Source organism: Eptesicus fuscus, chromosome 3 (assembly GCF_027574615.1).
Source record: "Eptesicus fuscus isolate TK198812 chromosome 3, DD_ASM_mEF_20220401, whole genome shotgun sequence".
NCBI classification, from domain to species: domain Eukaryota; kingdom Metazoa; phylum Chordata; class Mammalia; order Chiroptera; family Vespertilionidae; genus Eptesicus; species Eptesicus fuscus.
Window position 1 is genome coordinate 105,012,036 of NC_072475.1, and position 24,278 is coordinate 105,036,313.

The 24,278-nt window shown below is 40.6% G+C and overlaps 1 pseudogene; it reads right to left on the minus strand.

Moving 5' to 3' along the window:
* Window positions 1–5: 5 nt before the first annotated feature.
* On the minus strand, window positions 6–21,586 carry LOC129147593 (beta-hexosaminidase subunit beta-like; annotated as a pseudogene).
* Between the last annotated feature and the right edge of the window lie 2,692 nt (window positions 21,587–24,278).

A 24,278-nucleotide genomic window follows, 5' to 3' on the forward strand; every position in this document is an offset into this window, starting at 1 on the left:
GACATTTAAAAAAAATCAAGAGATTTCACTCTATAGTAATTTATCCAATCTTGTCCATAACTGATCCAATCTAAGTACCACAGAACAGAAAGGATAACAGGTAAGACAGATACTGTGATTACACTTAGTTCATTAGCATCCCTTCCTGTTTCTATACTTGAGCTACAGTGCTTTGATGAAGTTTCACTTTATCAGCAAAAATCCCTTGCCAGACTATGGATCCCATCTTTATAGTTGAAATAATATCCAAAAGCTTTTGAACACAGAAAGACTCTGGTTTTCTAAAATCTTTGCCGAAGCCTTTCTGTTTCATGAAACCCTGGATACCTGGATTGTACTCCCAACAATCAAATTCTACTTCATCTCCCAAATGAATGAACAGACCTGGAAATACCAAACTAATTTCTTCAAAAAATTTAAACAGGAAGTGTAAGTTGTATTCAAAATAGGATTTATAGGTCCAAAAGTCCCAGGCTGATGTTCACGGTAACATGGAGTCAGGAGATCTTTCTGACCTTTTCCCCAAGTCTGCATATCCAGGGGCATCTAATTCTGGAATGATTTGAATCCTGTAATCGGGAATATTTATCACCTTGTGGACTTCATTTGGTGTGTAAACATGAGACAAAGAATAGCTTCCTTTATTGCTTATCTCTGGAAAAGTCATGCTCTCATAAGGGTCTTGGTGTAGTTTTTATTTCTTGAGATGTATTTGTCTGGTTTTGGTATCAGTTAATATTAGCGTCAGAGAATAAAATGGGAAGAATTCCCTCCTTTTTTGTATCCTGGAAAAATTGATAAAGGGTTAGTATTAGTTCCTTTTTATTTATTTATTTTTTAATTCCTTTTTAAATGTTTGGTAGAATTCACCAGGGAATGGTAAATCATTTCACAATATATACATACATGATACCAATGTGTTGTACACCTTAAACTTATGCAATATTATGTTTAAATTATATCAATAAAACTGGGAGAGGAATTCATCAGTGAAGCCATCTGGGTATAAACTTTGTGGATAATTTTTTATTTTTTTTAAGCTTTATTTTTTTAAAGTTAACATGTGCATATATAGGAAACTGAAAAACACAAGCAAAGAACAAAGCCATCCATAATCACAAGCAGTTTACAGTCTGACATGTCCTTCTGAGTCCTGTGTATCTACACAACTAAGCTTCCACTTTTATGTAATTAAGATGGTATAGTTATGCATCATGCTTTCTCACACATCATGAATATTTACCATTTCAAAATCCCAAAGCTATGAATATTTTGATAACCAAGAATACCCTACACCAACTCAGTCTGGAAGAAAATGTAATCCTGCCTTACTTGGTGACAAAAATTTCATAAAAGACAAAAATAGCAACAGACCTCTAGATAAAAGATATTCACCAAGTTACAATAAAAATACTGCATTCCCTTAATATTCCATTAAATATGATACCCAAAGCAAGAGTACACAAAGTATAATGCTTCTAAGAGAATTATGACTTATACTTTAAAATATTAGCAAGGAGGCAAGTTTTGACTGAAGTACTTAACAACATATTCCTATAGCACAGCCTAAAGAGATGCACGCACGTCCATGGTTATCACCACAATGTGAATATGAACACATCCACACATACCCCTCGCATGAACAAGTCCTGATGTCCATTTCTGAGATGGTTCAACAACTCCATGCCCAAGATGCCCCTTTTCTAACAATTATAACAAAAAGATATTACAAATTGGTTAATTCACTAGCTCTACTTTTTATCAGACATTGTCACCTCAGAACATCTAAAAAGCTCCAATGTTGCAAAATAAAGAAAAAAATCTTGTCCACAATAAACACAGGAACTTTAAAAAAATGCATATAGACCTATAGTTATAACCTAAAACTTTCTTTTAGGTATGGAGATATTAGCAAAGAGCCCTTCCCTTCACCCTTCCTCTTCTCTCTCCTCCACCACGTCAGTGACTAAACACCTGGCTCCAAGAGGTGGATTAACAAAGACACTCTCAGAAGACAGTCTGTCCTAAAAAATAACAAGAGGGCTTTTATAAAGGGATTATTTTACTACCTCTACTTTTAATATATTTCAAGCATTTAGACTGTTTATCCTTGAATATACAGCAATATTAACTAATCTGCACATCCTACATAATAAAAGCCTAATATGCAAATTGTCCCCTAGACCGGGAGTTCGACTGCTTGCTATGATGAGCACTGACCACCAGGGGGTGGTGCGGAACACAGCGGACGTTGGCGCCGCACTGGGACTTCTCACCAGCTACCTGGGGATGGAGGTGACGGGGACAGAGGTGTGGTGAGAAGGCGGGGTCTCCACCGAGCTCGCCTTCACTCCCTTTGCTACCCTCCCCCGGGATGCCGGGGCTCGAGTGACAGGGAAGCCTCCATGCTCAGGTGCTGGGCCCCCTTGAGGAGCCTGCCCCACACCTGCACAGCCTCTCCGCCTGGACCGCAGGAGCCGGTCTGCGAGGCCAGCCGGGAGAGAGCACGCTGCCCACCCGGCTTCCATGTGGCGCCGCTGGGTGGCCCAGAGGCCCACACTGCGCCTTGGCCCATGGCATCCGGCTGCACTCACCACATCTCCACATGGGGACTCGGGCGCCATGACTCAGGTGGAGGAGGGCGCGTGGGGGCCTGGGGGCCCAGGTGCTGCCCAGGGCCCAGAGGTCAGCTGGGACCTTCCCTTCCACGCCAGATGCTCACTCTCCAATTGCCGCTGGCTGAGCCTAGGCTCCGCACCCATGCACGAATTTCATGCACCGGGCTTCTAGTATGTAATAATGGTTAGGTAATTTTTATTCTCTAAAGACTTACGGGCACAGAACCCTTTTTTCTGTACTTCCTTCCCTCCCCCTTCCCTTGTGAACAGTCAGCATACTCTCCAAGACATCAAATTTAACAATTCCATTCTTCAAATACCACCATTCCTATGAGTTAACAGAAAAAAATACTTAAAGGGTGTCACTTTAACTCTTTTAGCATACGTTGTACACTTTCAAACATCTAGAAAGACTAGCCATCTCAAATAAGGATTTAAGTTTGATTAAACTGCAGATAGAGGCTATAATCTGAAAGTGTCTTCTGAATAGGAAGGAACTTTCTGGCCTAGAATCCTTCCCCTTCTCATCTCTATCAACACAGTGGACAATACAATAAGCATCTGTAATGCTTAGAGGGGATTTTAACAAGTTTACTTCTCATGTTTTCAGAACAGTCTTTCTTAGGAATTTAACACAAAATATACACCATGTATTTGTTTACTAACCACTTTGGTCATACACTGGCAACCTCTGTAACATCTGGAAAGACTAGATGTTGTAAATTAGAACAGTTTGTCCTTCACATACACTATATACACAGCTAAGTAAAACACAATGCACAGGCACAGGGGAAGATGGTTAATCTAGCCTAACTATAAACATACTGGTATAAAGCCCTTTGCACTTTCTTCTCCTTCCTCCCTGAACCAGTACAATATAATAATGTGTACTGCTCAGAGAGGTGGTTTGATCATCCCATTCCCAAAACATAGTATTTGAAATGAATTTTAATAAAAGGATATCTACAAAATGTGTTATTTCACTACCTCAACTTTTAACATACTTTGTGCACTTCTAAAAATCTAGGAAGACTAGCTGTTTCAAATAAGGACTTAAGTTTGTCCACTATATACACAGTAGTGTTGAATAAACTACACACATGTAACAATCTGGAAGTGTCTTCCATATAGAAACATTCTAGTCTGGAACCCTTCATTTCTCTCAATTCCTCCTGACCCACTATCAACTCAATGGGTTGAGTGAACACATGTGTCACTTAGATTTCATAATTTGATTTCCAAAGTCCTTTTCAGAAGACAGCCTTTTGATGAATTTTAACACAAAGTGTACAAAATGTGTTTGTTTACTAACTCTAGTCATATATTGGCAACTTCTTTAATATCTAGAGACTAGATATTATAAAATTAGGACCTATTTGTCCAGTATATTCACAATATTTACAGTAAAGTTAAATGAAATGCATGTAATGTATAGGGTGGCAAAGGATAAACTAACATTTTTTTTCAGGAAATATGATTTTAAATATAATAATGTTACATGCAGTAAACACCAATTATTCAAGAAAATGATCTTAAATATAGTAATATTACATGCAATAAACATTAATATTTAAAGAAAAACAGGATTTTAAGTATAATAATATTACCAAAACTGTATTAACGTAGTATATTACAAAAGTTGTAGGAAATATTAAAAATCTGCAAATGACAGATTACTTCTATTAAATTCTAAAATATTATTTTTTCCCTCTAGCTCTACTTTTGTTCATCAGTTTATGTTGTTCATTATATTCCACAAATGAGAGAGATCGTGTGATATTTATCTTTCTCCAACTGGCTTATTGCGCTTAGCATGATGCTCTCCAGGTCCATCCATGCTGTTGCAAATGGTAAGAGTTCTTTCTTTCTTTTTTAAATTTCTTTATTGATTAAGGTATTACATATGTGTTCTTATTCCCCCATTGCCCCCCACCCCCCATTTATGCCCCCACCCCCCTGTTTTCTGTGTCCATTGATTAGGCTTATATGCATGCATATAAGTCCTTTGGTTGATCTCTTCCCCTTACCCCCACCCTCCCCTACCTTCCCTGAGGTTTGATGTTCTGATTGATGTTTCTCTGTCTCTGGATCTGTTTTTGTTCATCAGTTTATGTTGTTCATTATATAAGAGTTCCTTCTTTTTTACAGCAGCATAGTATTCCATTGTGTAGATGTACCACTGTTGTTGATTTTGGAGGAAATATTTTCCTTTATTAATTAATTAATTTATTTATAGTTTGGCTTTTTATTTATTTATTTTTATTTTCTTTATTTATTAAGGTATTACATATGTGTCCTTATCCTCCCCTTGCCCCCCCACTCCCCCCTCATGCCCTCACCCCCCTGGTGTCTGTGTCCATTGGTTATGCTTATATGCATGCATACAAGTCCTTTGGTTGATCTCTTCCCCTTACCCCCACCCTCCCCTACCCTCCCTCTGAGGTTTGACGGTCTGATCAATGCTTCTCTGTCCCTGGATCTGTTTTTGTTCATCAGTTTATGTTGTTCATTATAATCCACAAATGAGTAAGATCATGTGATATTTATCTTTCTCTGATTGTTATTTCGCTTAGCATAATGCTCTCTAAGACCATCCACACTGTTGCAAATGGTAAGAATTCCTTCTTTTTTACCGCAGCATAGTATTCCATTGTGTAGATATACCACAGTTTTCTAATCCACTCATCTGCTGATGGGCACTTAGGCTGTTTCCAAATCTTAGCTATTGTAAATTGTGCTTCTGTGAACATAGGGGTGCATATATCCTTTCTGATTGGTGTTTCTGATTTCTTGGGATATATTCCTAGAAGTGGGATTATTGGGTCAAATGCGAGTTCCATTTTTAGTTTTTTGAGGAAACTCCATACTGTTCTCCACAGTGGCTGCACCAGTCTGCATTCTCACCAGCAGTGCACGAGGGTTCCTTTTTCTCCGCATCCTCACCAGCACTTGTTTGATTTGTTGATGATAGCCATTCTGACAGGTGAGATGGTACCTCATTGTCATTTTGATTTGCATATCTTGGATGATTAGTGACTTTGAGCATGTTTTCATATATCTCTTGGCCTTCTGTATGTCCTCTAAAATTTTCTACTACACACAAGCAAAATATCTTTTTGCAATTTCTTCCCTCCCACCTCCTTCAACTTAGCAGTGAACAAATACATAGTGTACACTGTTTGGAGAGGTGGTTTAACAATTTCATTTCTAAAGACAATATTTTCTATCAGCTTTTAAGAGCTATTTACAAGAAGCATTATTCTACTACTTCTACTTTTAAGTACATCAAGCACTTCTAAATGTCTAGAAAGACTAGATATTTCATATAAAAACGTACTTGTCCACTATGTGCACAGCACTGTTAACATTGCACATACTAACAATGGTTATAATCTGAGGTATCTACTAAATAGGATCATGTTGGCCTGAACCATTCTCTCTCACTCCCTTCTCTTCACCACTAATCCAGTGGACAAGTACAGGTGTGTGTAATATTTAGAGGTGATTGAACAAATTTATATCTAAAAGTCATTTATACAGGGCAAGCTTTACTATGAGTTTCAACACAAAGTGTACAAAACATGATAATTTGGCTTCCTTGTCCTATACTGGTAACCTCTTTAACATATAAAGATTAGATATTGCAATTTTAGTAATTATTTGTCCATTATGTACACAGCAAAACAAAATGTACATAACATATAAAAATGGTTTTATCTGAAAATGTTCAAATATGGACACACTAGCATATTACCTTTTGCAATTCTTTTTTTTTCCCCTTTACCTTATTTTTTTACAGGTTTCTCTGCAGGATTTTTAAAATACCAGGTGTCCCTCAAGACTGATTTACACAGCTTTATGTAGTTCCTGGGAGAAGCCTGCCCAGCCTCCTTCCTGGGACTGGCTTGCTCCTTGCAGGTGGGGCTACCTCTTTTTTGTTAATTTTTTATTTTATTTTTATTTATTGTTTAAAGTATTACATATAGTAGTACATATATCTCCTCCCTTTTTTCCCCCCATTGACCTTCCCCCAGCCACCCCTACCCCTGTCGCATGCCCTCATCCCACCCCCCAGTGTCCTGTGTCCATTGGTTGTGCTTATATGCATGCATATAAGTCCTTTGGTTGATTTCTTCCCGCCCCCCCGCCCCAAACACTCCCCAGCCTTCCCACTGTAATTTGACAGTCTGTTCGGTGCTTTACTGCCTCTGTATCTATCTTTTTGTTCATCAGGTTATAATGTTATAATATTCTTTATTTTCCATAAATGAGTGAGATCATGTGGTATTTTTCTTTCATTGCCTGGCTTATTTCACTTAACATAATGCTCCCCAGGTCCACTGATGCTGCTGCAAATGGTAAGAATTCCTTCTTTTTTATACCAGCGTAGTATTCCATTGTGTAGATGTACCATAGTTTTCTGATCCAGTCATCTGCTGACGGGCACCTAGGCTGATTTAAAATCTTAGCTATGGTGAATTGTGCTGCTATGAACATAGTGGTGCATATATCCTTTCTGATCGGTGTTTCTGATTTCTTGGGATATATTCCTACTAGTGGAATCACTGGGTCAAATGGGAGTTCCATTTTTAGTTTTTTGAGGAAACTCCATACTGTTCTCCACAGTGGCTGCACCAGTCTGCGTTCCCACCAGCAGTGCACGAGGATTTCTTTTTCTCCGCATCCTCGCCAGCACTTGTCGTTGGTTGATTTGTTGATGATAGCCATTCTGACAGGTGTGAGATGGTACCGCATTGTTTTGATTTGCATCTCTCAGATAATTAGTGACTTTGAGCATGTTTTCATGTGTCTCTTGGCCTTCCTTCTGTCTTCTTTCGAAAAGATTCTATTTAGGTGCGTTGCCCATTTTTTTATTGGATCATTTATCTTCTTTTTATTAAGTTGTATAAGTTGCCTGTAGATGTTGGAGATTAAACCTTTATCAGTGATAACATTTGCAAATATGTTCTCCCATACAGTGGGCTTTCTGGTTGTTTTGTTCATGGTTTCTTTTTTTTTTTTTAAATTTCTTTATTGATTAAGGTATCACATATTTGTCCTCGTCCCCCCATTCTCATCCCACCCCCCTCCCCACACATGCCCCCACCCCCCTGTTGTCCTTAACTGCCGGTTCGGCTCATATGTCTGCACACAAGTCCTTTGGTTGATCTCCCCCTCTATCCCCACACTTCCCTACCCTCCCCCCGAGGCCCGACAGTCTGATCCATGCCTCCTTGTTTCTGGGTCTGTTCTTGTTCATGAGTCTATGTTGTTCATTTTTCCCCCTAGATGAGTGAGATCATGTGCTATTAGAAATACACTTATAAGAACCAAAAATGAGACAAGCAATAATGGTTATGGTGACAGGCAAATGAATCGGTCTGTAGTGAGTTTCTTTCTGGGCCAACAGTTCTTTTGAGACCCAATTTCAATGTCCAACAGTTCCTTATGTGTACATGTCAGCACTGACATTTCAGTTCTGGATGGTGGACAAATGGTGGTAATGCAGGTCCGACTCTGTCTGGTTTGGTCCTGGGCAATCTGCAGTGATGCACAGCTGCTAACTGCTAGTATGGGAAGGCACATCAGCGTCTTCCGTCTCTGGACTGCTTCTCTTCTGTCTTCATGGCTGGAGTAGTCCTGTCGGTTCCTCTCTTGCTAGAATCCACATGGTCTCGGAGTTGTTTTCTGAAAATATACAAACATATTCTCAACCAGAAGTTAATACAGGAATATTTTCTATAAATTTTACTGGGGATCCTTTTTCAATTTTTGCCCAAATGATTTTCCTCTGGCTTGTTTTGTCACCTTGTGTGTTTTTCATGGGTGTCTTGCTTTTAGCCTTACAATTAATTTTCTAAAGTATTAATTTTCTAGATGTAATTTACTTACAGGATATTTTTCCTTACATGATATTCCTCTACTATCCCCTCCTTTTTTGATTTAAATGTTAGGAGGCTTTTGAAAATTTTATAATGTAGTCTTGATGGCTTTTAAATTTTAATTTTTTGCACTATAATATTACTGTTTTAGGTTCATTATATGGTACACAATTTTATCGTGAGATGAAGTACCAATAAAAATTTTAGTTGACACTTTAGGAACACCTTTTTGTCCAGTACAATTATTTTTTCTAGAATATTCGCTTGTTTCAACTAGCCAATTTAAATTTGCCTGAAAACTTGACTACTATTTTACTGTCAAATTTGTTACTCTAACAATAATCTTGTTTTACCCTGTAAATATTGGTGGAAGGGATTATTTGCATTCTTGAGTAGGTCCTGAGCATTCCTGGTGGTAGGCTGGATTTAGATATCGTAAACCCACTTCCCCACAACATGGGTACAAGACAACTCAAACAATTCTTGTTGGGGTGAGAGGGCAGCTGCTGTTGGCCAAGTCTCTGTCAGTCACCTGGGTCCTGATCTGAGCTGGGCATGGGAAGCACGAAGCAGCCATGGGGGCAGGAGACCTCCCTCAGAAGAGGCTAGGATTCAGGCCCCTGCAATGTTGGGGGGGGGGGTGAGGGTCTGTGCCCCACCTCTGTTGATCCCTAGATTCTCTCCTGATGGCCCCTCTGCGACTGTGCCTGTCTTAGGTTGTTCCTTCCTTGAGGAATCTTACCCGTCTCTGGCTAACCAGCCATCCTCCAGAGCCAAGCAGGGTGACGTGAGGTTCAGTTTTGTCTCCTTGGTAGCCTATGCCCCCGTGGCCTCCATGCCCAGCTCCTGCCTTGGGATCCCTTCGCCTGCTGGCGGGGCCCCAGCACTGATCACATATCTTTTGGAACCCGGGTTTCTTCTCCAGGGAGGGCTCAGTTCGCCCCACTGGGTGAGAGACAGATCCATGGCACCAGCCATAATGAGACTTCAACCTCGACATGAACAGAGAGCTCATGCAACAGCTGTGAGCAATTGAATTGTGCGAAGAGGGTCTCTCTTGGCCTAAAGGGTAAGAGGGACCAATATAGAATGCTCAGGTGCCCTCCCAGGAGGCCCTCCACACAACGAAAAGGGTTAAATCCTTACATGTCCTTTTTAAATTGCTGCCAGACATTCCAAGAATTAGTTTGTACGTTTGCTTGGGATAATTGTACATTATACTGTAGTAATTCTAAAGTATCGAGAGATGTGTTAAGTTTGTCTCCAAGCACCAAACAGATGACTTTTTTTTTTTTTTTTATCCCCAAGGGTGTGAGGAACTATTATAAGTACTGGGGGTGATCCAAATCTGGGAATAAATTTTAATGATAGTGTAGAATAATATCATGTAAGGATATTCTTTGTTCTCATCCATTGGAATTCCCTTTCAAACTGGCTGTCCATTTCTTTTTATGTAGACAAGGTCTTAGTTACATTTTCTGCACCTCTACCGGGGGCACGTAGTGATAGTAGTGACACCCTTTCTTTGGTGTCCACACAAGCCAGAAACCTCTCTTTAATTGTACACACAAAGGGGCATTGTTTTGATTTCGTGTCATACAAAAGGGAAGCTGGGTGGAGACCCCTGTGTATTTATACTTTCTTGCCCCACCCATGGACCTCCTATATGTCCAGGGTGTTTGGTATTATTGGTAACTACATTAGTCAGGGGATCAGCCCATGTAAGGGGTCTTACCCATGAAGAGTCAGAAGCATAAGATCAAAATACTTACCCTCTTGTCCCAAGTAAAATTACCGTACATCTGATGATTGCTAGCGTGGCTTGAAAGGCATTCGCAGGCATTCTTGGTTTCTGGTTATCTCACAATTTCTTCCCTGAGGTTTGACGTTTTGATTGATGTTTCTCTGTTTCTGGATCTATTTTCTCCCCATCAGTTTATGTTGTTCATTATATTCCACAAATGAGTGAGATCATGTGATATTTATCTTTCTCTGCCTGGCTTATTTCACTAAGCATAATGTTCTCCATCTCCATCCATATTGTTGCAAATGGTAAGAGCTCCTTCTTTTTTACCGCAGCGTAGTATTCCATTGTGTAGATGTACCACAGTTTTTTAATCCACTCATCTGCTGATGGGCATTTAGGCTGTTTCCAAATCTTAGCTATGGTGAATTGTGCTGCTATGAACATAGGGGTGCATATATCCTTTCTGATTGATGTTTCCAGTTTCTTGGGATATATTCCTAGAAGTGGGATCACTGGGTCAAATGGGAGTTCTATTTTTAGTTTTTTAAGGAAACTCCATACTGTTCTCCACAGTGGCTGCACCAGTCTGCATTCCCACCAGCAGTGCACGAGGGTTCCTTTTTCTCTACATCCTCTCCAGCACTTGTCATTTGTTGACTTGTTGATAATGGCCATTCTGACAGGTGTGAGGTGGTACCGCATTGTTGTTTTGATTTGCATCTCTCTAATGATTAGTGATTTAGAGCAGGTTTTCATATGTCTCTTGGCCTTCCTTCTGTCTTCTTTCGAAAAGTGTCTATTTAGATCAGTTGCCCATTTTTTGATTGGGTTGTTTATCTTCTTTTTGTTAAGCTGCATGAGTTCCCTGTAAATGTTGGAGATTAAACCCTTATCGTTGATATCATTGGCAAATATGTTCTCCCATGTAGTGGGCTTTCTTATTGTTTTATTGATGGTTTCCTTTGCTGTGCAAAAGCTTTTTATTTTGATGTAGTCCCATTTATTTATTTTCTCTTTAGCTTCCATTGCCCTAGGAGCAGTATCAGCGAAGAAGTTCTTTTGGCATATGTCAGAGATTTTTCTGCCTGTAGATTCCTCTAGTATTTTTATGGTTTCCTGTCTTATGTTTAAGTCCTTAATCCATTTTGAGTTTATTTTTGTGTATGGTGTAAGTTGGTGGTCTAGTTTCATTTTTTTGCATGTATCTGTCCAATTTTCCCAACACCATTTGTTGAAGAGACTGTCTTGACTCCATTGTATGTTCATGCCTCCTTTGTCAAATATTAATTGAGCATAGTGATTTGGATCTCTTTCTGGGTTCTCTATTCTATTCCATTGATCTATATGTCTGTTCTTGTGCCAATACCAGGCAGTTTTGAGAACAGTGGCTTTGTAATACAGCTTGAAATCTGGTATTGAGATTCCACCTACTTTGTTCTTCTTTCTCAGGATTGCTGTGGCTATTCGGGGTCTTTTTTTATTCCAGATGAATTTTTGGAAAGTTTGTTCTAGGTCTGTGAAGTATGCCGTTGGTATTTTAATGGGAAGTGCATTGAAATTATAGATTGCTTTGGGTAGTATGGACATTTTGATGATGTTGATTCTACCAATCCATGAACATGGTATGTTCTTCCATCTGTTTATGTCTTCTTCTATCTCTTTTTTCAGTGTTGTGTAGTTTTCCGCGTATAGGTCTTTTACCTCCTTAGTTAAGTTTATTCCTAGGTATCTTAATTTTTTTGGTGTGATGGTAAATGGGATTGCTTTTTTAGTCTCTCTTTCTGTAAGTTCATTATTGGTGTATAGAAATGCCATAGATTTCTTAGCATTTATTTTGTATCCTGCTACTCTGCCGAATTCATTTATTAAGTCTAGTAATTTTTTGATGGAGTCTTTAGGGTTTTCTATGTACAGTATCATGTCATCTGCAAATAAGGACAGTTTTACTTCTTCTTTTCCAATTTGGATGCCTTTTATTTCTTCTTCTTGTCTGATTGCATTGGCTAGTATTTCCAACACTATGTTGAACAGGAGTGGTGAGAGTGGGCATCCCTGTCTTGTTCCTTTTCTTAGGAGAAATGGTTTTAGTTTTTGCCCATTGAGTATGATGTTGGCTGTGGGTTTGTCATATATGGCTTTTATTATGTTGAGGTATGATCCTTCTATTCCCAGTTTGCTGAGAGTTTTTATCAAGAAAGGGTGTTGGATTTTGTCAAATGCTTTTTCTGCATCAATTGATATGACTATATGGTTTTTATCTCTCAATTTGTTTATGTGATGTATCACATTTATTGATTTGCGGATATTGTACCATCCTTGCATCCTAGGGATAAATCCTACTTGGTCGTGGTGTATGATCTTTCTGATGTACTGCTGGAGTCGATTTGCTAGAATTTTGTTGAGGATTTTGGCATCTATGTTCATGAGGGATATTGGCCTGTAATTCTCTTTCATTGTGTTGTCTTTATCTGATTTTGGTATTAGGGTGATGCTGGCTTCATAGAAGGAGCTTGGAAGTGTTCCTTCCTCTTGAATTTTTTGAAATAGTATGAGGAGGATAGGTTTTAGTTCTTCTTTGAATGTTTGGTAAAACTCCCCTGTAAAGCCATCTGGCCCTGGGCTTTTGTTTGCTGGAAGCTTTTTGATGACTGCTTCAATTTCTTGCATAGTTATTGGCCTATTGAGATGTTTATATTCTTCCTGATTGAGTTTTGGAAGGTTGTATTTTTCTAGGAATATGTCCATTTCCTCCAGGTTGTCCAGTTTGTTGGAATAGAGTTGTTCATAGTATTTTTTCACAATCCTTTGTATTTCTGTAGGGTCTGTTGTTATTTCTCCTCTTTCATTTCTGATTTTGTTTGTTTGGGTCCTCTCTCTTTGCTTCTTGATAAGCCTGGCTAGAAGTTCATTAATCTTGTTTATCTTTTCAAAGAACCAGCTCTTGGTTTTGTTGATCTTTTGTATTGTTTCTTTGGTCTCTATGTCATTTATCTCCACTCTGATCTTTATTATTTCCTTCCTTCTGCTTACACTGGTTTTTTCTTGTTGCTTTCTTTCTAACTCTTTGAGTTGTAGCGTTAGGTAATTTATTACCATTGTTTCTTGTTTTTTAGTAGGCTTGTAGAGCTATGAACTTCCCTCTCAAGATTGCTTTCACTGTGTCCCATAGTTTTTGGATTGTTGTGTTTTCATTGCCGTTTGTTGCCATGATGCTTTTTATTTCTTCCTTGATCTCTCTGGTAACCCAGTCATTGTTTTATAGCATGCTATTTAGTCTCCATATATTTGATTATTTTTGGATTGTTTTTATTGTAGTTGATTTCCAGTTTTATGCCACTGTGATCTGAGAAGATGCTTGATATGATTTCTATCTTCATGAATTTGAAGAGACTTTGCCTGTGACCCAATAAATGGTCTATCTTTGAAAATGACCCATGTGCACTTGAGAAGAATATATATTCTGTGGCTTTGGGGTGAAATGTTCTGAAGATGTCAATTAATTCCATCTAGTCTAGTGAGTCATTTAGGATTGATGTTTCTTTGCTGATTTTTGTTTAGAGGATTTGTCCAATGGTGATAGTGGGGTATTAAAGTCTCCTACTATGATTGTATTGCTGTCAATCTCTCCCTTGATATCCTCCAGGAGTTTTTTTTAATGTATTTGGGTGCTCCTGTATTGGGTGCGTATATGTTTACCAGAGTTATTTCTTCTTGTTGGATTGCTCCCTTTAGTATTACGAAGTGACCTTCCTTATCTGTTGTTATGTCCTTCACTTTGAGATCTAATTTGTCAGATATAAGTATAGCTACCCCAGCTTTTTTTTTTCATTTCCTTTCGCCTGAAAAACCTTTTTCCATCCCTTCACCCTCAGTCTGTGTGCGTCTTATTTTCTGAGGTGGGTTTCTTGTAGACAGCAGATATATGGGTCATGTTTTCTTATCCAATCAGTTACCTATTTCTTTTAATTGGGACATTTAATCCATTTAAATTTAAAGTTATTATTGATAGGTACTTGTTTGTTGCCATTTTTATTCTTTACCCCTGTGTTCCTTCTTCGCTTCCTTTTTTTTTTTTTTTACCGGAGACCCTTTAGCATTTTTTGCATTGCTGGTTTGGTGGTAATAAACTCCCTTAGTCCTTTTTTGTCTGTGAAGGTCCTGATTTCACCTACAATTTTGATTGATAGCCTTGCTGGGTACAGTATTCTTTGATTCAGACACTTTCTTTGCATGACTTTGTATATGTCATTCCATTCCCTTCTGGCCTGATGTGTTTCTTTTGAGAAATCAGTTGCTAGTCTGATGGGGGATCCTTTGTAGGTAACTTTCCGTCTCTCTCTGGCTGCTTTTAAAATTCTTACTTTGTCATTGGTGTTTGCCCATTTAATTATAATGTGCCTTGGCATCGGTCTTTTGGGGATCATTTTGCTTGGGACTCTGTGAGCTTCATGGATTTGGATGGGTTTTTCCCTCCCTATATCAGGGAAGATTTCTGTTATCATTTCTTCAAACAGATTTTCTATTCCTTCCTCAGTTTCCTCTCCTTCTGGCACCCCTATTATGCAGATGTTGTTTTGTTTCGTGTTGTCCCAAAGTTTCCCTAGGCCAGTAGTCAGCAAACTGCGGCTTGCGAGCCACATGCAGCTCGGGAGCCGCGGTTTGTCGCTTTGTTGACTAATGAGTTTGCCAACCACTGCATAAGGCATTACCCTTACCCACAAGTTTTGACTTCAGGTTAAAGACATTAGTACATTATTAAAATATTTTCAAAGTGTTTTCCCCTAAGGCTGTGGTCGGCAAACTCATTAGTCAACAGAGTGGCAAACCTCGGCTTGCGAGCTGCATGTGGCTCGCAAGCCATAGTTTGCCGACCACTGCCCTAGGCTCTCCTCCTGCTTTTTAATTTTTTTTTCTAGAAGCTGCTCTACTTGGGTATTTTTTCCTACCTTATCTTCTAGCTCACTGATGTGGTCCTCTGCTTCTTCTAGTCTACTCTTGATGCTTTCTGTTGAGTTCTTTACAGCAGCGATGTCATTTTTCATTTCTTCTTGGTTCTTCTTCATTTCCTCTGGGTTCTTACACATATTGTCAAATTTGTCTTCCATTCTTTTCAGCCACCTTATGACCATTTCTCTGAATTCTTTCTCTGACAGATTGCTTGCCTCCATTTCGTTTACTTCCTTTTCTGGTGAGCCTGCTTTTCTTTCATATGCGGGCTGTTTCTTTTTCTCTCCATGATCTCTCTTCGGGTGTCTAGTTATGTAGTTCTCTCTCTCCTTTGTTGATTTAAAGGCACAAAATACAACACAACAAGGTACAACGCACATGGCACTGAACACAAATGTATTCACGATATTAATAACCCCAAATAAAGGTGAACACCTGAGAAAGGCAAATTAGAGGATAGGAGAGAAAGGAGAAAAAAAAAAGAGTGCAAAAATATATTTGATAAAAGGAAAAAAAAGTAAGAGAGAATAAGAAAGAAGAAGAGAAAAAACTACATATATGGGGAGAAATCTCCAATAGAACAGCCACTAATCCCAACACATGCCAGCAACAAGTACCTGGAGATGAATGCAAACTACAAACAACAACTAATATCAAGTGAGGCGAGGAAAAACAGAAGCAAAAACAAACGGAAACAAAACAAAGAAACAAAAAGCAAAAGCAAAACAAGCATAAAAAAATTGATATAATCAGCAATCAAGCAAACAAGAACAAAAGGACAGAGAGAGAAAACAATTTTTGGATAGTGAAGAAAGAGAAGAGAGCGGTGTGTATGGACTTGGAGCAGGGGATTGGAAATTAGATATATAAGTAGGGTGAAATTTTAACAGGGGCTAAAAAGAAGGAAGAGGGAAAATCTAAAGCAGGAATAGGGTAAGAGAAACAGGACAACAAAAGGGGAAAAGTGAGGAAGAGAGTGATGGCATAAAGGTAAAGTTGAGATAGAGTAAAATGATGCTAAAGGAAAGATGAAAATAGAATGTAGAACACTAATTTCAAAGGGTAATAAAGAGAAAATAAAATGACACTTAAAAAAAACCGTAAAATAGTAGTAATAATACTGATTGAAAATAAAATGTAATAATTAAAAAGTTAAAATCAAGTGAGGAAAAAAGAAAAAAAATTAGTTTCTTAAGTAAAAGATGAAAAGAATAAAAATAAAAATGTGCAGTAGTGAAGGTCATTCACTTCCTCTATTGTTCTGTTTGGCACGCCTGTTTCCTAGTCAGGACAGTATTGCAGTTCCCTGCGTTCCACTGCTCCTCAGTGTTGTAAGTCAGTCCTGATTTTTAAGCAGGCAGTATGTCTTTACTTCTTATATTCCTTTATTTATGTTTACACAAGAGTCAATTTGTGATTCAACCCCTGGGTGGCAGTGTTTCTGGATTGACCTCCGGATCTATAGGTCCTCTCTAGCTAGTGTTTAGATTTTGTTTTCCCTGTGGCACTCAATATCAGTTTGTGGGAGTGGGTTTCCCCAGAGCTGGTTCTCTGATGGTTATTGCCTTCTCTGATCCCCAGGTTCCAGAAAAACAACTTTCCCTGTCAGTCTCTTAGAGTGTCCCAATTGGGTGATCCTATGTACTGGGCTTAGTAATTAGAAGCTAGGATTTAAAGAGGGGAAAAAAAAAAGAGCCAGAGTAAGTGTGCGAACTCCGGGACTGCGTGCAAGTCTGTGCAGTCTCTTTTTCCCCCTTGGGTCTAAGCAGCTGGCACACTTTTAAAATTTTTAGGCTGTCCTTTTGCAACAGATCAAAATGGGTTGCTTTTTAGAGATCCCTTCTGTTAGCAGCTCTGAGGACCCCCTTCCACATTCACGGATCACGCCAGCCCCAACAGCCACGGATTTTTCTAGGCGCAGACTTCCCCAGGTTCTCCAGCTCCTGCCGTGCGCGTGTTTCTCTCTCCTGCCGGGACCACAGACCTCACCTTCTCCCAGGCGAAATCTGACCTTTCCGTGAGGGAGTGTAGAGCTCCTCTGAATCCGCATGCTTGTGCCACTTGGGGACCGGTGTTCTCCGGATTGCAGCTGTTCGGTGGGTGCCATAGTTGTAGATTCCCCGGCTTTTCAGGCTTCCGATAACATCCACTTTCCCCTTCAAGATGGCGCAGTCTCTGCATCCGAGCCGGTCGCTCTGGGAGGGAACCCAGCAGCAGTGGGGGCTGCCTGGTCAGGGGAGCCCCATCCAACAGTCCCCCACAGTCTCCTGGAGTATAGCTGTCCCTCAACTCACCAACAAACACTCCCCGTGCGACCACACACTCTCCCTTACACACTATCTTGCAGTCTGCCTTCCCATTGGCAGCCATCTTCCTTCCTCCTTTTTGCAATTCTTTCCCTTCCACCTCTTCCAAACTATTGAACAAGTATAGACTATAGTATATTGCTCACAGAATTGGTTTAACAATTCCATTCCCAAAAGATAGTATTTCCTATGAATTTTAGTAAAAAGATATTTACAAAAGTGATATTTTACTACCTCTACATTTAACATATGTTGGGTACTTCTAAACATCTAAATGGACTAGATGTTTCAAAAAAGGACTTAATTTGTCCACTATATACACAACAGTGTATATCAACTGCACACATTTAACAGTTATGATCTGAAAGTGTCTTTGAAATATGAACTCTGTAGCCTAAGACCAACTTTCCCTTCTCCCCCTCCTCCACCAACCATATACTAGTCTATAATAATAAAAGCGTAATATGCTAATTAGACCTTCTGGATGAAGCTGGGGCTGCAAGGGAAGCCTGGGTCCTGGGTGCCTGCCGGCAGACAGAGGGAAGCCCGGGTCCCAGGTGCCAGGGGAAAGCTGGTGCCAGCACCTGGCGAAGGAAGGCCTACTCTTGCACGAATTTTGTGCATTGGGCCTCTAATATATATATAAAAGCCTAAGCGACTGTTATGACCGGGTGACTGGAATGACCTGAATGTCCGGAATGACTGGTAGACCAGTCACTATGACGCATACTGACCACCAGGGGGCAGATGCTCAATGCAGGAGCTGCCCCCTGGTGGTCAGTGCACTCCCACAGGGGGAGCACTGCTCATACAGAAGCCGGACTCATAGCTGGCCAGCGCAGCTGAGGCAGTGGGAGTCTCTCCTGACTCCATGGCAGCGCTACTGAGCAGTGGAGGCAGGCGCAGCGGGCCGGGATGAGCATGAGTTGCACGGCGCCTGCCCCAGCTTGGGCTCCTCCCTGGCTGCCTGCTGCTGGGCACACTGCTACATCCCCCGAGGGGTCCTGGATTGTGAGAGGGCGCAGGCCAGGCTGAGAGGACCCCCCTGCTCCTTCCCCCATACGAATCCGTGCACCGGCCTCGTGTAGGCTATAATGGTCAAATATTTAGAAGACAGTCTTTCTTAGAAATTTTAACACAAATGTACAAAATGCATTAGCTTACAAACTCTATTTTTGTCATACACTGGCAACCTCTTTAACATCTAGAAAGACTAGATATTATAAATTAGGACTCTTTTGTCCATTATATACATTATATACACAGGTAAGTAAAACACAATGCATGAGCATAAAAGACAATGGTTAATCTGCCTCAGTTTGCAACATGCTGGCATCCAGCTCTTTGCCCTTCCTTCTCCTTCAAACCAGTGCACAAATGTGTACGGTCAAAGAGGTGGTTTGGCCATTCCCAAAATAACATTATTTGATATGAATTTTAACAAGATATTGACTAAAATGTCTTTTTTTACTACCTTTACTTTTATGAGGCACTTCAGAACATATAGAAAGATAGCTATTCAAAAAAGTACTTAGCATTGTCAACTATTATACAATAGTGAGGAGTAAAATGCACACCTAAAACAATGGTTATAATATGAAAATGTCTCCTAAATATGACCTGTCTGGCCTCGAACCCTCTTTCCTTCCTCCTCAAGGTCTTCTCCTCCATGACCTCTAACCCCGGGGTGAACTTGGACGTGTGTGCTCCTGACGTGGGGTGCCGCCGCTGGACGGAGTCTGACACTTCCATCTCACAATCATTTCCAGAAGACATTTCTTCTGATTTTTTTTTTAAATTGGGCGTTTGCAAGGTGTGTGATTTCCTAACTCTCTTTATCGCAGTCGGCCACCTCTCTGCACCCAGAAGGCCTCGGTGTAGCCACGTTCCCCTCTGGCAGGTCAGGGGGAAAGTTAAGAGCAGCTTTTTCGGGTTATGTACGCAGGCGCCTAGGAAGGGCCAGCACACCTTCGCACATTTGGTGGGCACGTCCTGCTGGCCAGATGGGGCATGCGCTCCTGCCATTTCTCTTCCGAAACCAAGGTTTACAGTGGAGTGAAGGCCCCCGCCCCACCCCCGTGGCCCGCGCTCCGCCCGCTGTGGGTGGGGCTCCGCTCACCTCGCCCGTTGAGGCCTTGGTCCGTCCCGTCAGGACGCGGTGAGGTCTCCTCCGACGGGAAGGGGCAGTCACCCAGGCGCCCATCCCGCTCCAAGCCCTGAGGCGGGAGCAGTGTCCACGCAGACCGCCTCTGTGCCCGAGGTCCGCCCAGCCTCGGTCTGCCGCCCAGCGGCCGCCATCCTTCTCATTCGTTCGTCTTGCCCATAACGCAAGGCAGCGCGGCCTTGCGGGCGGGTCTCGTCCTGGGGCTGCGGGGGGCTTCCTGTAGCCGGGAGGGTTAGGCCTGGAGGCCCTGCGGTGCACAGGGTGCGCCCGGGGAAGCCGCCGCCATCAGGCCCGGAGATGGAGGTGGGGTGGGGAGCCTGGGCCTGGGCAGTGGGTGCCGCAGGGGGGCCTGGGTCTGAGCCGGAGCCCGATGCCATCGCCTCCTTCACCCACTGAGGGCACAGGGCCCGGAGGAGAAGGCCGCGCTGCGCCCCTCACTGCGCTCCGCTTGTGGATAACTTTTTAAGTTACAAATTCAGTCTTTTGTTTGGGTCTATTCAGATTTTCTATCTCTTCTTGACTCATTTAGCTTGTGTCTTTTAAGGACTTTGCCCATTTTCTCTAAGTTACCTCATTTATTGGCATACAATTGTTCATAATATTCTTTTATAATTCTTTTTAAAAAATATGATTTTATTGATTTTAGAGAGAGAGGAAGGGAGAGGGGGAGAGAGAAAAACATTGGTTAGCTGCTACTGGAGAACAAACCACCACCTGGGCGTGTGCCCTGACTGGGAATCAAACCAGTGACCTCTTGGCTCATGGATCAACGTTCAACCACTGAGCCACACCTGCCAGGCTATAATTCTTTTTATTTCTGTAATGTAAGTAGTAATGTCCCTTCTTACATTTGAGTCTTCTCTTCTCTCCCCCACCCCCACCCCCCCCCTTTCGTGATTAATCTAGCTAAAAGCTTGTCAACCTTGTTGTTCTGTTTAAAGAACCAACCTTGGGGTGTAATTATATTCCTTATGTTTTTCTATTCTTGACTTTTTAAATATCTGCTCTATATGCAGTATTCTTGGCTTGCTTGTCTGGGCATGAAACCTTTGCTTCACGAATGAATTAGGGTGAGGGGAATTGGGCCGCGCCAGCACAGCCAAGGGTTCCGCGAGCCTGAGCGGGGCGACGAAGGATGGAGAAATGATAGACAAAGAGAAAAAGCTGGGTCTAGGTGGATCTTCTGTGCTTGGCTGAGGCCACAGAACAGATCCAGACTGCAAAGCTGAGGCTTTATTTATAATCAGGACAAACAAGGTAATCTACAATGTTGTTGTAAGTTTCACTTTTTTGGCAGCACTTGCTGCCCCTCCCACAGCCCACTAGCTACCCAGGAAAGATCTAGGGAGCAGTTACAAGATCAAGCTTAATTATGCTTAGAGGACTGTGCCCTCCAAGCTGGGACTTATTTGCGACTTTGCCAGCAGGTCAGTCCGAGGCTTAACCCTATAACTGCTTCCTACATCTTGCCCTTTCTTTTAACTTTAAGCTACTAATAATGGAAGTAAAATTTAAACATCAAGAACAAATTTCTGACTATTAAACATTAACAAAACAATGCCAATGCAAAACCCAATTACAAAACAATGCAAATGCAAAATCTAGACATGGCTATTAATAAAACAATGCCAATGCAACACAACATTAAAGAAATCAAACTACAGTAACATTTTCCTACTAAATGACAGTTTCTTTTGCTGATTTATTCAAGAGTCCTCGGACTTGGCTGTGCCAGAGTTTGCAGAAGACTGGCAGCTAACCAATGCTAGCATGGCCAGAAACATGGTTGAGGGAGTAGCTTCTACTTCCTGCTTTTCTGCCATCTGCTGGGCCTCAGTTGTTAACTTCTTCAGCTGACCCCATGTTGACACCTCGGTCTCTTGTGTAGCCTTCAACATCTTCCTTTTCCGCTTTGCTGTCATCGGGGCAACTTTCAGTCTTTTGAACGATGGGACAAGGAGCTTCTCTGGGTTCATTGTGGTGACACACGTAATGCTCTGGCACCAAAATTGGCTGCGCTGCTCCTTCTGGAAAGATACAAACAAAACCTCTTCCCCACATCATTACTGGATCTGGTCCAAACCACTGTCCAGTTTGTGCATCCTTCCATCAGGCTAACCCCATGGAGGCTATTGTACAGGAGGTCCAATGCCTTTCAGCTGCTGTATGACCCTCTGCATAGCAATTCAAAAAATTTAAAGTATAAAGAACATGACTGAGTTTGTTTTGAGGTGATACATAATATCTGTCTCCTCCTTTCTGTTTTAGTAATACCTTAGCTGGAGAATGAGCCAAATACAGCCATTCAACAACTCCAGGAGCTTGCCAAGTGACCCCAGTGGGTGTATGTGTCGTAGGGAAAATTAAAACCTGTAAGGGAAGGGTGTAATCAACTCTAGTAAGTTGTGCTGAACTTAAGGCATCCTCAACTTTATGTAAGGCTGTCTTGGCTTCCTCTGTCAAGCAGCGTGGGGATGACAGAGATGAATCTCCCCTTAGTATATGAAATAAAGGGCTTAAGTCAGCAGTGGTTAATTTTAAAGCAGGTTGAACCCAGTTAATATCTCCTAATAATTTTTGGAAGTCATTTAATGTAAGTAAAGTGTCAGTCCGAATTTGAATTTTCTGAGGTTTTATTGTTTTTCCCTCAATAATGCTGCCAAGATAAGAAAAAGGAAATGTCCTTTGAACTTTTTCAGGTGCTATGCATAATCCAGCACAATGCAGAGAATCCTGCATTATAAGAGATATTTAGTTACTTCATTTTTCCCTTCTTAGAGGAAAAAACCTTCATAACATTTAAAATATATTTATTAATTTTTATTTGATAAGGCTTTCCATGCAATTTCAAGTATATTAAGAGTCTCATGCTCTACCAACTGAGCTAGCCAGGCACGGTCAATTTCAAGTATATTAGATCTGTTAAATTTAAAAGGATTTCCTTTAAGAAGATGGAATAAATTTCTTGTATTACTCCGGGCCCTTGGAGCTTTCTAAGAATCATCTCTGTTAAGACCTTGAAATTTTAACATGGAAAAAAACCATCAAATATATATATATATATATCCATATATGATTTAAAGATTATAATATTTTTTAATAATTATTTTAAGATATCAATTAGATTTTAAACTAGTTTTTGCATAGAAAAATTTTGGTTGGGATCACAGAATTAATCCTCTTTTTTTATTAGACAAATAATAAGCAACTTATTTTGAATTCCTAATTATTAGAGAAAACACAATATCTTATTTTCTCAAAAATAAATTCTTATACTTTAGACATTTACCACAACTATATAATTTCTCCCAATTTAATTTGCACTTTGAACTTTTAAAGCTGGCAGGACTAATATTTTGAGCATTTCCTAGATTAATAACACTTTATATTCTTAAGAAAAATACAAGACATAAATTCAATTCTGTTCTCTAGGTTTTTTATGAGGCAAATTTAAACTACTTTTTATTTGCCAGTAGCTCTGGAAAACCAGGTTTGGAGATTCAAATCCAATTCCAATTATTTTAAGGCATTTACTTTGGATAAATTCTATAACAAAGACAAATTTACTTATTTTCTTGAAGGCCTTAAATGTTAACTTTTTAACAAGGTTCATTAGTATTTTGAAAACTACTCTTTATTATGGAAATGTGAATCCTGTTGCTGGAATTTGCTTGAATTTCTTTGGAGTAGACATTTTCGCTGTTTTCCTTAGGAAAGAAAAAAACAACAACAACCAGTTCTGGGTTTTTCATTTTCTATAGCTTTTGCGGAGAGATTCCAGCTTAAGACAATCTAAATGTCCCAAATCAGACCATGTGCACATTCTGTCTTACAGCGAGGTTCTCTCCCCAGGAGCACAGAAATTCCAGACACATTTCTAAATTTTTAAGACTTTTTTATGGAGAGAAAGGAAACTTTAAATTAGCCTACTGAGAGAGTGGGCTTCCATATTGGATTGCCCCGTGTTTCCCTTCCCTCACATCCTGCTTACTTTGGGGGAAGTTTCAACAGCAGATTTTAATTTTTTTCTTTCTTTTTTGCTTTCCAAAGTAATAACTAATCACCCAATTTGGCCAAGATTTGCATTTCCCTGCCACATTCCTCCACTCCCCTTCTGGAGTAGGCTCTAGGCAATCCCGAATCAGGGACCACAGACTGAAAGCAGAGGCAGGCATTTCCTCTGGACCTTCAGCTATATAACGATCGCGAAGTTGTTTTCCTACCTTCTCCCATGCCTCTATATTTAAAACCATGGGCAGGTTTTCCAAAAAATCGAAAAGCTGTTCATATCTCACAGAACAGCCCCTTGCTTGGAGCATAGCCTTAAGCATGGGTACGCATACATTCTTTCCCTGTGATCCTGAATTTCCCATGTTTTACACCTAGTCTGGTACAGTACCCCTTCCTTACTTACTGCGTGCGCACGCCTTAGGGGCTCCTTTCGCCTGACAATTGAAGTTCCCTCACACTCAGGTCCGAATTGAGTGCCACTTGGGCTGAACTCAGCACCGTGTTGGGCGCCACTTGAGCCGCGCCAGCACAGCCAAGGGTTCACGAGCCTGAGCGGGGGCGACAAAGGATGGAGAAATGATAGACAAAGAGAAAAAGCTGGGT